At 42.4% G+C, this 12,300-nt stretch overlaps 1 protein-coding gene across 6 annotated transcripts in view; it reads right to left on the bottom strand.

The window, feature by feature from the left end:
- Positions 1–12,300, bottom strand: part of FIGN (fidgetin, microtubule severing factor) — a 362,039-nt gene that overhangs the window by 68,086 nt on the left and 281,653 nt on the right. Inside the window, exon 2 of one of the 6 annotated variants that reach the window (XM_033946806.1) lies at positions 3,423–3,698. The exons of the other annotated variants lie outside the window; for them this stretch is intronic. The gene's annotated coding sequence lies outside the window, so the exon portion shown is untranslated. The remainder of the gene's footprint in view (positions 1–3,422; positions 3,699–12,300) is intronic. 6 annotated transcript variants of the gene reach the window in all.

Raw genomic sequence — 12,300 nt, 5'->3', positions numbered from 1 at the left:
GGGCACCTATAAAAGATAGGCACCTATTGCAGTTTGTTTAGTAGTGCCTAACACCTAAGTGGGTGTTTCTATGGGTAGAGCATAAGTTAGGCACCGCTAAGCAGGATTCTCCAAAAATGAAGGCGCCTGAAATGTAGATCTTTTAAACCTTCACCTGCATTTCAAGTGCCTAAGATTTTACATAGGCGCTGCTAGCCGCAATTCTGTAAATGGCGCCTAAGTGTGATTGACATGTGACTGGCACATTGTTGTAGGCACCAGCTGATTTAGGCGCTGTTTATAGAACCAGTCCCATAGGCCTTAGGCGCTGCCATGCACATTGCGATAAGAGCCTATAACCCAATTCAATTTTTAAACTGATTATTGAGGCTGTTAAAGGTATTTTGCCAATTATGTTAGGCACCTAAGAGGCGCCTACCTTTAGGTGTCCTTTATAGAATCAGCCCCATAGTAAATAAGTTTTCCAGTGTGCTGTTGCAAAGAACTGGCAAAGCCTTTTGTAAAGTAGCTTGAAATTTTGCAAATGTCCTGACCTAAATGCCCTATGCAAATGTTATTTCTAAAATCTATGTGGTAAATACTGCGGTACATCCTTCCAGTCCCTCTGGATATGTCCAGATAAATTTTCTCTTTGATTCCGTTTAGATTGTGAGCTCATTTGGGACAGAGAGTGAAGTCCAAAGTGCCTAATGTATTTAATTTTGTAAACCGCTTAATACAGGAAAAATATGTACAAGCGCGGTATATAAAATATAATAAATACAACACAATACATCTATAATTAATCTGAATTCCTGATGTTCAGTTAAATTTACTTAGAAGGATCCATGGAATCTGTTAATGTTTCTGAGACAGACGGTAAAAGGTTGATGCTTCATCTCTTAGATAGCACTAAGGTTCATAATTAATCTCAGCATAACGTCAAAGTGTGGTTATTCTATTTTTCCGTTGCTGATAACACTTGCCAGACTTGGTAAAGTTAAGACTAGGAAACGAACTGAAATCTGGTGGTTCAAACAATCTGCCTATTACTAAAACACAGTTTTCACATGCACTTTGCAAAACAACCCCATCTTTAAATCAAAGCAGTAGAGGGGTGTCTTTTTTTATTGGAAGATTGAATTTGCAAACCTATATAGAACATGGGTGTCTAATAGCTGGAAACAACTGATCTTGCCTCACTGCTCATGTCGTTTAATATTGTAAAAAGATTTGACAGTTGATTCGTGAAACCACATCTTCTGCATAACAATGAAAGGAAACATTTACAGTGGGTATCTTGCTGTACGGGAAAGACAGAACAATTCATTTTCAAATTGGAGTATAGCAATGTTGATAAACATGATATCCAAATATACTTATAAATGATATGTGATTTGTGAATTCAGTTATAACCCACCCCTTACGGTAACTGTCCTGAAGCCCATAAAGATTTAAAGGGCTTTGGGGCTTTTGCCATGCAGCAGCCGATAGTGTGGCTTTGTTAAAAAAAAGGGGGGGGGGGGTAAATTTCTTTTTCTTAACCTATCAAAATACTGTACTTTGGCGTAGGTGAGGATCAGAAAATAAAACCAATAAAACTCAAAGAAATACCGTTTGCAAAAGCACAGGCAGAAGGACAAATTTCTAGAAATCGCAGCAGCCATTTTCTTGATGCAGCCACTAGGGGGCAGAGTAAGTGGACACTTGGGAGGAGGATTAGAAGGAAGGCAGCATTAAACCTTTCCTGTCGCTAACTAGAGCTTAACCAAGCACTGGCCAATATTCAGACTGGGGTCTGGTTAATCTCACTGCATGAAATTGAGACAGCTTTTGTCCTATCTTTATGAAGTTACCCAGTTTAGTTGAATATAGCTGTTAACTGGCTAGGTTACTGCTCCACCCCTAACCTCACAGATTAGGGGGTGGCCAGTTAGCGGGAATATTTAAAAGCACTATCCAGTTAAGTGCCGCTGAAGATTCCCGCTTAGTCCTGGACAAGAAATTTAGAGGGGCATAATCAAAAGATACGTCTATGTCCGTTTTGGGCCTATGTCGCTAGTCGCCCAGAATCGAACATGCGCTGGGTCCAGTTCTGTGGATTGGACCTTGTAGTTTGTCTGTGTTCATTGTTTATTGACCGATGGTCCTGTATGTGTTGCTGTATGGTTTGGTTTTTTTCAATAAAAATCTATTGATATTTAAAAAAAAAAAAACCAACCCAATGGGAAAAGATCCATTTTTGAAAAATACGTCCAACATTTATTTTTATCGAAAATCGTCTAACTGTACATCCAACCGTCTGATCGTCCAGACCACTTAGTCGTCTATCTTTATACCCCATTTTCATCCAAAAATTTGTCCAAGTCAAAAACGCCTAGAAAAAGACCTTTTGGACATGGGCGAGGTCAGCAAAGTGATGGACTGGACACCCAAACATTGCACCAGAGTAGTGGGGTACCTTACAGGGCATTGCTGTGAACTTTACAAAAAGGGTGCCGCATACACATCTCACCACAACAACCTTATAGATCATGGTGAGCCCCCCAAAACACCCCTCAGAACTGACTAGACCCAGCTGTCTACCACCCAAATAGCCCTTATGGCAGCAGGTGCCACTTTGGGTGTTGGGGGGATGCACACGTTTCACCATGCATGCAGTGGTTAGAGTAGCTTATAGGCCTGGGTCTTCTTCTCCATGGTTCACTAGCCCACCCCCCAGCCCACTTAAGCCACCTCTGTGCAGCTCTACTAGGCTTTCCTATGCTAGGCTGCCAGGTGCTGATGTTCTGGAGGCAGATATGTAAAGTTGTTATTATGATTTTTATGGCAGTGTGTGTGTTGGGGAGGGAGTGTTAGTGATCACTGGAGGAGTGTGTAGGGGTCTGTACTTTGTCCCTACAGTGGTTATCTGGCCACTTTGAATACCTTCTTGTGACTTAGACCTGGTTTTAGATGGCCTAAGTCACAACGTCCAAGTTCTGTCTAATACATACTAAGTCTAGGACGGCCCACAACCCACCCAAATCCCTCCTTCAACAGTCCTCCTAAAACAACCCTTTTAGCTCTGGGCGTACTGCAGCTCTGTGAAGGCCTAAGTCATTTTTAGATACATCTAAAACCCGGTTAAATTATCGGCACTTGGATGACTTGTCTCATTGATCGCCTAAGTGCCGATTTAGGCCATTTTTAGACGTATTTCCATTTCGATTATGAGCCCCTTAATGTCTAGGACCCTCTCCTGGCCATCTAAATCATTTTGAATATCTGTGCATACATTAATTATACAATGTTATACAAGCATTACAAAGAAAACCTGCAAAACAAAAACAAAAAAATCATATAAACACCTTCTTTATACATATGTAGACCACTTCCCACTCAGAATCATGCCATACATTATCACTTTCATTACAATATGAATATCCCAGATATTCTCTTACCCGATAAGCAGGTCTTTTCTGCTGAATTTGCCAACTGCTGATGAAGTGAACTGAGAATGCTCTCACCATGATGCCAGCTCAAGCTAAGAGCTAATTCAATTTAAAAAAAAAACAACAACTCTTGCTCACATTTCAGCACATGCTCCTCATTCCCACAGGTAAATGCATTCCTTTTAACCAGGAAGTATATAGTAGTAGGATGCCTGGAGAGCATGGGAATGCACACATCCACTGGGTTCCAAAGCTGTTGTCTACTGATGCTTTACCTGCCACTGCCTGTGGGGAAAGGAAATAGAAACATCGATTGTCGATGTGGGGTAGGGAAGGGATCAATTGATATAAGAAATGACAAAAGAAGCATAAGGTATATAGAGGTACTCAAACCTGTCCTAGGGTTCACAGGCCAGTTGGGTTTTCAGGATATCCCTAATGAATATCCCTAATAAGTTTAGTTTACTGGTAGGTGAAAGGTGTTTTAAAGATTTTGGTGAGATTTTACTATGAATGAAAGGGAATGTATGTAAATTATTTTGGATTGTAGGTGAAGTTGTGATGTTGGTGAGCCTTGCAAACACAGCTCCTGAAGATGCCAGGTGGCAAAACACAGTCTTGTATTGAGCTGAATGCTTTATGAATTGAAGAACAAGACCATCATGAGGACAGAGAGGCCTGCCAGTTGTGTTTAAGAAACTGTGATTTTCATGTGCTAGACTGTTGTGCAGCTCTCATTTGAAGCCTCTCTGACTAGATGATCATGGACTAATGAACTCATGAAATAACCAAGATCCAGTTTTGGATAAAAGTAATCACAATGACTGTAGTATGTGTGTGAAAGTTGGGAAGTTAGTGCGAGTGGTGGGGATTGGGTTCACTTACTAAATTATTCTGATATTTATTAATAAATTAAGTATTGGTAAGTTGTAAAAGTACTGTAATGAAATGAACTGTGGGAGATAAGATTAAAATTGAATTGATTCAGATAATACTTGTTTGTATTAAATATTTAATAGCTGGTTTTAAGAATTTGAGTTATCCAATAGGCAGCTATTTAACTAGAAAAAAAACCCCAAGCTTAGGCTTTAGGTTAATGCGGGGGTCGGCAACCTGCGGCTCCAGAGCCGCATGCGGCTCTTTTCCACCTTTGCTGCGGCTCCGGTAGTGTGTCACGCAGGCATGCAGTTACAAGTCCGGCGTCGCGGCGGGAAATAGCCATGCTGAGCAGTGAGCTCAGCACATACACAGATGAAAGCCTTGCTTGCTGATTGGTCCGGCGGCCCCGCCCCGCCGTGCCGCCGGACCAATCAGCAAGCAAGGCTTTCATCTGTGTAGTGCTGAGCTCACTGCTCAGCATGGCTATTTCCCGCCGCGACGCTGGACTTGTAAGGTGCCTGAAAAAGAAATCATCCTGGCCGGGGTCGGTGTCATGCTCCGGAGATCTACAGCCTTCCTATCTCCCTCTCCCTTCTACCTGCTTCCGGCCACATCCCCTGCTCCGCGGCTCTCTTCGGCAACTCAGCAGCAGCTTCTGACGTCGGGGCCTACCCTCTGCGAGTCCCGCTCGTTTCAACTTCCTTTTTCCACAAAGGCGGGACTCGTAGAGGGAAGGCCTCGATGTCGGCAGCTTGTCTTGATCACTGCTGCTGACGAGTTGCTGAAGAGAGCCGCGGAGCAGGGGGGTGTTGCCAGGTGCAGGTAGAAGGGAGAGGGCCAGATGCAGGACTCGTGGGTGAGGGAGGAGAAGAGAGAGAGAAAGAGAGAGGGGAGGGAAACAAAAGGAAATCTTTCATACTGGGCTGGGCCGGAGTGGAGGGAGGGTGGGAAGATTCTAGCTACAGGGTGCAGTAACAAAGGAAAAGGGGGGAAAGCTGAAAATGGAGATAGTGACACAAAGCAGAGAAAGGGTAAGCAGGACCTACTGAATAAGGATAGAGATACAGAGGGGACATGAAGAGGAGGTGAAATAGAGACATAGAAGTAATGCTGAAAAAGTGTGGGGGGGGAGATAAAGACATTGAAAGAGCAAATGGTGAACATGGGGTAAAGACAAGGACAGAGACAAATGAAGATTCTGAAAAAGTGGTGAGATAGGGATATAGGTGAGATGGACACAAAGAAGGGTGATGCTGGAAAATAGGTGGAATGGTAATTCTGACAGACACAGAAGGGAAATGCTGGATCAAGGAGAGATGGGGCTCAGGCTGGATGGAATGAGGAGAAATGCCTTGTTGGCCCGGAACTTCCTCTCCTACGTCAGAATTGACGTCAGGGAGCGGAATGCTGGTCAGCGCAACACTTCTGCAGGGAAAGCTTGGGACGGTGGTGGCTTGGGGGCTGTTCCCCGATTGCGGTGGCAGCAAACCGAGTGGCTTGGGGGACGGCACGGAGACAGAAAGAAGGGGGAACAGGGAGACAGAAAGAAAAAGTTGGGGGAGAGAATGAGGTCTGGAGGAGAGGAAACATACAGGAGGCTGAAAGAAAGGAAGAAAGATTGGATGCACAGTCAGAAGAAGAAAGTGCAACCAGAGACTCATGAAATCACCAAATAGCAAAGGTAGGAAAAATGATTTTATTTTCAATTTAGTGATCCTGTATATAGCATTAAGATAAGAAACAATATATGCAGTGTTAGATTTGTTTTATAATGGTTTTGCGGCTTCAAGTTGTTTTTTTCTTTTCGAAAACGGGTCCAAGTGGCTCTTTATGTCTTAAAGGTTGCAGACCCCTGGGTTAATGAATATGTATGAGATAAATCTTTAAGCCTGCACATCTCCCTCATGCATATTCATTAGGGATATCCTGAAAACCCAACTGTGGACCAAGCTGAACACCCCTAGTTTAATATTTTAAATTATAATGTTAATAGTTTCTACATTATTGGGCCTGACATTTAGCCAATGTCGTGAGCTGAATAATTAAAAGGCTAGTTGCATCATTTGACTTATTCCATATAGTCAGTATCGCTATACAAATAAGCAACAGCAAAAAATACATATTTAATGCCAGTGTTAAATATTTAGGGGTCCTTTTATTAAACTGCAGTAAAATTTTGAAATACCGCAGCTTAACGTGGAGCTTGATTGTGTGGCAGCTGCAAATTAAAAATAGCAACTAGTATTTCTGTCCTCCAATGGCAATAGGAAGTAAGTAGAAAACATGGAGCAGACCAGTAGTACCAGAAAAGTTGCCTTTATTAAACATTCAACGTAGCCACTTTTCACCTTTCAGGCTGTCTTGGGATGACGCAGTCTGAAAGCCAAAACGTGGCCATGTTGGGTTTTGATTGTTTAATAAAATGCAATTTGCCTGGTACTACTGGTCTACACCATGTTTTCTATGTGTGTAATTAATATTGGACTTTAGGGAAGCATGTGCTATACATGCATCTAATTCTGCCTGAACTACAGTAAATGCTGTAGTAGCAGGTGGGTTCTTTTAGTGAAAGGTCCCTGGCAGCGTAAACTGATTACTGAGGTTCAAAATAAGTTTTCCCTGGTTCTCTGGGGGAATGGGCGACGAGATGGTAGATGAAGTTAAACGTTGAGAAATGTAAAGTATTACATGTAGGAAGCAGAAACCTGAGGTACAACTATACGATGGGAGGGATGTTATTAAATGAGAGTACTCAAGAAAGGGACTTGGGAGTAATGGTGGACATGACAATGAAGCCGACGGCACAGTGCGCAGCGGCCGCTAAGAGAGCAAATAGAATGCTAGGTATAATCAAGAAGGGTATTACAACCAGAACGAAAGAAGTTATCCTGACGTTGTATCGGGCGATGGTGCATCTGCATCTGGAGTACTGCATCCAATATTGGTCGCCGTACATTAAGAAGGATATGGCGATACTCGAGAGGGTTCAGAGGAGAGCGACACGTCTGATAAAAGGTATGGAAAACCTTTCTTACGCTGAGAGATTGGAGAAACTGGGGCTTTTTTCCCTGGAGAAGAGGACACTTAGAGGGGATATCATAAAGACTTACAAGATCATGAAAGGTATAGAGAAAGTGGAGAGAGACAGATTCTTCAAACTTTCAACAAATAAAAGAACAAGAGGGCATTCGGAAAAGTTGAAAGGGGACAGATTCAAAACAAATGCTAGGAAGTTTTTCTTCACCCAACGTGTGGTGGACACCTGGAATGTGCTTCCAGAGGGCGTGATAGGACAGAGTACAGTATTGGGGTTCAAGAAAGGATTGGACAATTTTCTGTTGGAAAAGGGGATAGAGGGGTGTAGATAGAGGATTACTGCATAGGTCCAGGACCTGTTGGGCCACCGCGTGAGCGGACTGCTGGGCCCGATGGACCTCAGGTCTGACCCAGCGGAGGCACTGCTTATGTTCTTATATGAATTTTCCACTCGCTTCATTTTGCCATTGGAGGACAAATTTGCTGTTACAGGAGTTGTATTAAACTTGAAGCTACCGTGTAGTAAGAATGGGGATTCCTCTTGTATATTCCTTCACACTAAGAAAACTGATAAAAGAATAGTTTATTGTCAATCCCATTTAAATGTTTAATATAAGAATATTAAGTCTCAAATATATTTATTTATTTATTTGTTATATTTTTATTCTATCAATTTTAATTCTATCAACTTATTTCTAGGCAGATTACAATTAAACATCGAGGCCCAGATTCTGTATAGGAAGCCCAGTCTCAGAAGCTAATGGGCGTCCTATACAGAATCGTGCCTACAGTGAACCTGATTCTCTAACTGACGTCTATGTTATAGACACTGGTTAGAATCAGGTTCACTAAAGGCGCGGCTGCTGAGTTATCTCAGCAAGGGATCTCCCTGCTGCGATAAGTTTAGCGGCTGCCAGTCCCCCCTGAACGAATGCGGCAGGAAATATGCCCAATCCCTCCTGGCTGAAACACCCCCAACCCACCCCAAATGAATGCAGCAGGAAGGATGCCCAATCCCTCCTGCCCGAAACACCCCCCCACCTGCCCATAAAGATCGCTGGAAGGAGGGTGCCCAATCCCTCCTGCCGGAACACCCCTCCACCCCCCCTTGAAGACCACAGCAGGAGGGATGCCGGAACACCCACACACATATGTGCCCCTCCCCCAATGTGGCTCCCCACTCCTCCTAACCCCTCTCTGGACCCCCCTCTAACCTTTTAATGTTGGCCAGGCAGACGGGTCTTCCCACTGTCTGGCACGCCTCCAATGAATGCCCCTTCCCGGTGCACTGTAGGATGCACCGGGAAGGGGCCTAAGGCCCGCCTATGGGTGGGGCCATAGGCACATGTGCCAACCTAAGATTTCACAGGTGGAGGCATGGGGGGTGTTCCAGCAGGAGGGATTAGGCATCCCTCCTGCCACGATCTTCAAGGGGGGACGACGGGGGGGGGGGGTGTTCCGGCAGGAGGGATTGGGCATCCCTCATGCCACGATCTTCAAGGAGAGGAGACGGGGGTGTTCCAGCAGGAGGGATTGGGCACCTTCTGCCGGCGATCTTCAATGGGGGGCGGGGGGGATGTTCTGGCAGGGATTGTCTCCTTTGTGACTTTGTACAGCGCTATGTATATCTCATAGCACTCTAGAAATAATTAATAGTAGTAGTAGATATGGCATAAAGGTAAGCGGTTAAGTGATTGCCCTACTATTTATTTTTTTTTTTTTTCAATTTTCTATACCGTTCTCCCAGGGGAGCTCAGAACGGTTTACATTAATTTATTCAGGTACTCAAGCATTTTTCCCTGTCTGTCCTGGCGGGCTCACAATCTACCTAATGTATTCGGGGCTATATTCAAAACTGTGCAGTCAGGTGCAAAATCTGTAGGTACTTCTACCTCTGGATTGGATGCAATTTCTTAATAAGAAAATACACATGTACTTTCCCTTTGAACATTGTCCAGGAAAAAGAGTCCATGGAGATTTGAACCAGACTTTTTATCGGTCTTTTTTTCTGTGAAAAGTAACAACCACAGTTTTGAAAATGCAGAGCTCCCTTCTCTGGTATAACTTTGTACCAGGGCTTCTTCCACTGACAATCCATTTACTTTTATATAGGGTGGGCAATATTCACTTAGCCTTTCTAACTGTATAAGTAGCTATGTACTTGACAATTATTTAAGATTTGTTCATAAATGTTTAGAATGCAGGAGACAACAATTAATGCATTATTTCTAAGATTAAATATAATTTGCAAAAATATATTGAGAAAGATGTACTGATCTGTGTTACTGAAATTTGCATGTTATTTGCTAGTTTTGGAAACATAATTTAAATGTGAGATCTTAATGGAGATTAAAAACTCTATTTCCTAACATGTGTTAACAGAATCAACCTTAATGTATTTTTAATATGATTTAATGCACATTAAATAAAGCAAGTCCCATTGTCCTTAATGGGGGGGTCTATTTAGTAACTGTGCACTTAACTTGAATTTAGACACAATGACTAGTTAATCAGTAAATGGAATCCAAAGTTTACTGTTAGCTCATTTTATTAATTTTAAACCTTTCATACACACAACTTAACATTGTTACATCTCAAATAAAGTCAAGTAGAAAGACAAGTTGTTATTTAAGCCCCCTCCTTTTTACAAAACCGTACCACAGTTTTTAGTGCTGGCCACGATGGGAATAGCGCCGATGCTCATAGGAATTCTATCTTTAATGTCAGCAGAAATATAGATGTATTGTTAATTAGAGTCATCAAGGCAAAACTAATTCACCAACACACACCTTCAGCACCAAACAAAGATGCTTGCTTCTTAATGGAGGTGGAATGTTTACAACCAGAATTCAGAGTTAGTAGATACAGTACTCCCCCGATATTCGCGGGGGTTCCGTTCCAGGAACCCCCGCGAATGTTGAAAAAACGCAAATATGTTTTTTAGCAGGGGAGACAGGAGACGGCAACCGGAGAGAGCAGGCGGAGCGCCGGTGAGTGAAGGAAATCACTCGCGGTATGCTCCGACCGCCTCTTCCTGCACTAAAGTTGGGCCTCACCAATCAGGAGCTGCGTGTCAAAGCAGCTCCTGATTGGTGAGGCCCGACTTTAGTGCAGGAAGAAGCGGTCGGAGCATACCGCGAGTGATTTCTTTCACTCGCCGGTGCTCCGGCTGCTCTCTGGCTGCCTGGTCATTCGCAGTCGGAAAATACCGCAAATGACCGGGACTGCAAATCGCCGACTGCGAATGACCGGGGGAGCACTGTATATATTTTTACTAGTTGCTTATTATTGGTCATTAATCAGTTACCCTCCCCCCTTTCAAATTCCCCTTACTATTTAATGGCCCCTTTTATCAAGCTGCTCTAGAGGTTTTTAGCATGAACCAGCGTGGTACATGCTTCAATGCTCATAGAATTCCTATTGTAGGGATATTTCCGTATTCACACCTGAAGGTTAGGCCTCCATGATGTCATCAAGCCTGAACCATTGTTTCAAGAATATCTCTCTGCAAGCAACTTTCCAGCATGAATTTTGCAAGAAGTAAGAAGAATGATGCATTATGGGGATGTACCCGAATGTTGCTATTCAAGGGCATTCATCTGTGCTTTAATAATGGGACAGTGTGAATCTTGAAGAAATTATTCTGTTCTTATCTGTCTAACGGCCCTGGGTCTTCCAGCATATATGATACTTTATACAGAAAGGCTATTCATCAAGTTCTGTTTCTGGATTGGTCCGAGGAAGTCATCTGATGAGATTCAAGAAAAGAAAGGTGCTAATTAATTAATAGTTAGTTAGTCTGTGATAAGGTCCGGGGAAGCTCAGATCTGCTCACAGATGTTCTAATTGTAAACTTTTTCTTTCAATAATTAGACCTGTAAGTTACCTTGTGTGATTCTCTGCCTAAGAGATAGAAATTCGGACATTTAAAAACTGTTCTGAACTTAGCACAGATAAACGGAACTTATTGCTGATGATTTATAGCCTCATCAAGGATTTTCAACACGTGTAACTTTTACAACGGTATTCCTGACGTCTTCCAGCTGACAAAAAGTTTTCTCTTCCACCTAATCGTGCCGGAGAGGCTAATTAAGGGTGAGCATACGGAAATTACTTTTATTAGCTTGGGAATTAGATAGGAATCTATTATAAAGGTAAAGGGTTGAAAAGTTACCTGGGTGATAATATAATCATTTGCTAATCAGGGATTATTATTATAAGGAATAGTGTGTGTTTAACAAGAAGTTTTACTTAATTGTCTAACCATTAGATTGTGACAATCATGTACTGAGTTTCATTTGTGTAATTAGATATTTTGAACAATATTTAGATTCTGCAGCTGGCTTGTGAATTATATTTTTCTATTTTCATAATAAAGATATTTCTCATTAGCCTGGGTTTGTGTCGTATAATTAGACCATGATATTTGAACTTGAATAAAAGGTTATGGTTTTCTCTAGACCACTTAACAGAAACGTAACGTGTTTATAATACTGCTAAGTGAACCATAAATCCTTCTACAGATTTTGGGGGCTCGTCCGGGATATCTAGGTTTCTAATTTACGACCTTAGCCATGTCTGTTGACACTGAGACTCAGATTTCGTGGCATGCTCTTGAAAAGGATGTTTTTCAGAAATTAGCTGTGCAAGTTTTAAAACAGACAGATTCTGATGTGTATTTTTCTGACCTTGTTCGTTTATTACATGCTGATATAGAGGACTCTAATCAGGCGTACTGTTCAGTATTGCAGCGTCTCCTACATGCTCGTACTAAGCCTACAGGAGAAAATTATTCAGAGCTCATCTGTGCGTTGTTTGCTTTTAAAACTTCTGTCTCTGCTAGTTTATCTCAACAACGTCAGCTTCAGAGTGATTTATATGAGCAATTAGAGGATTGTAAAAATTCTTTACAGGCAGAACGGACTCGTAATGATTCCCTTGAACTGTTGGCTTCTAATTGTGAAGATCAACA

Source organism: Geotrypetes seraphini, chromosome 5 (genome assembly GCF_902459505.1).
Source record: "Geotrypetes seraphini chromosome 5, aGeoSer1.1, whole genome shotgun sequence".
In the NCBI taxonomy this organism is placed as follows: Eukaryota; Metazoa; Chordata; class Amphibia; order Gymnophiona; family Dermophiidae; genus Geotrypetes; species Geotrypetes seraphini.
The sequence above is the reverse complement of the archived record's forward strand: the minus strand, read 5'-3'. Positions and strand labels throughout refer to the sequence as shown.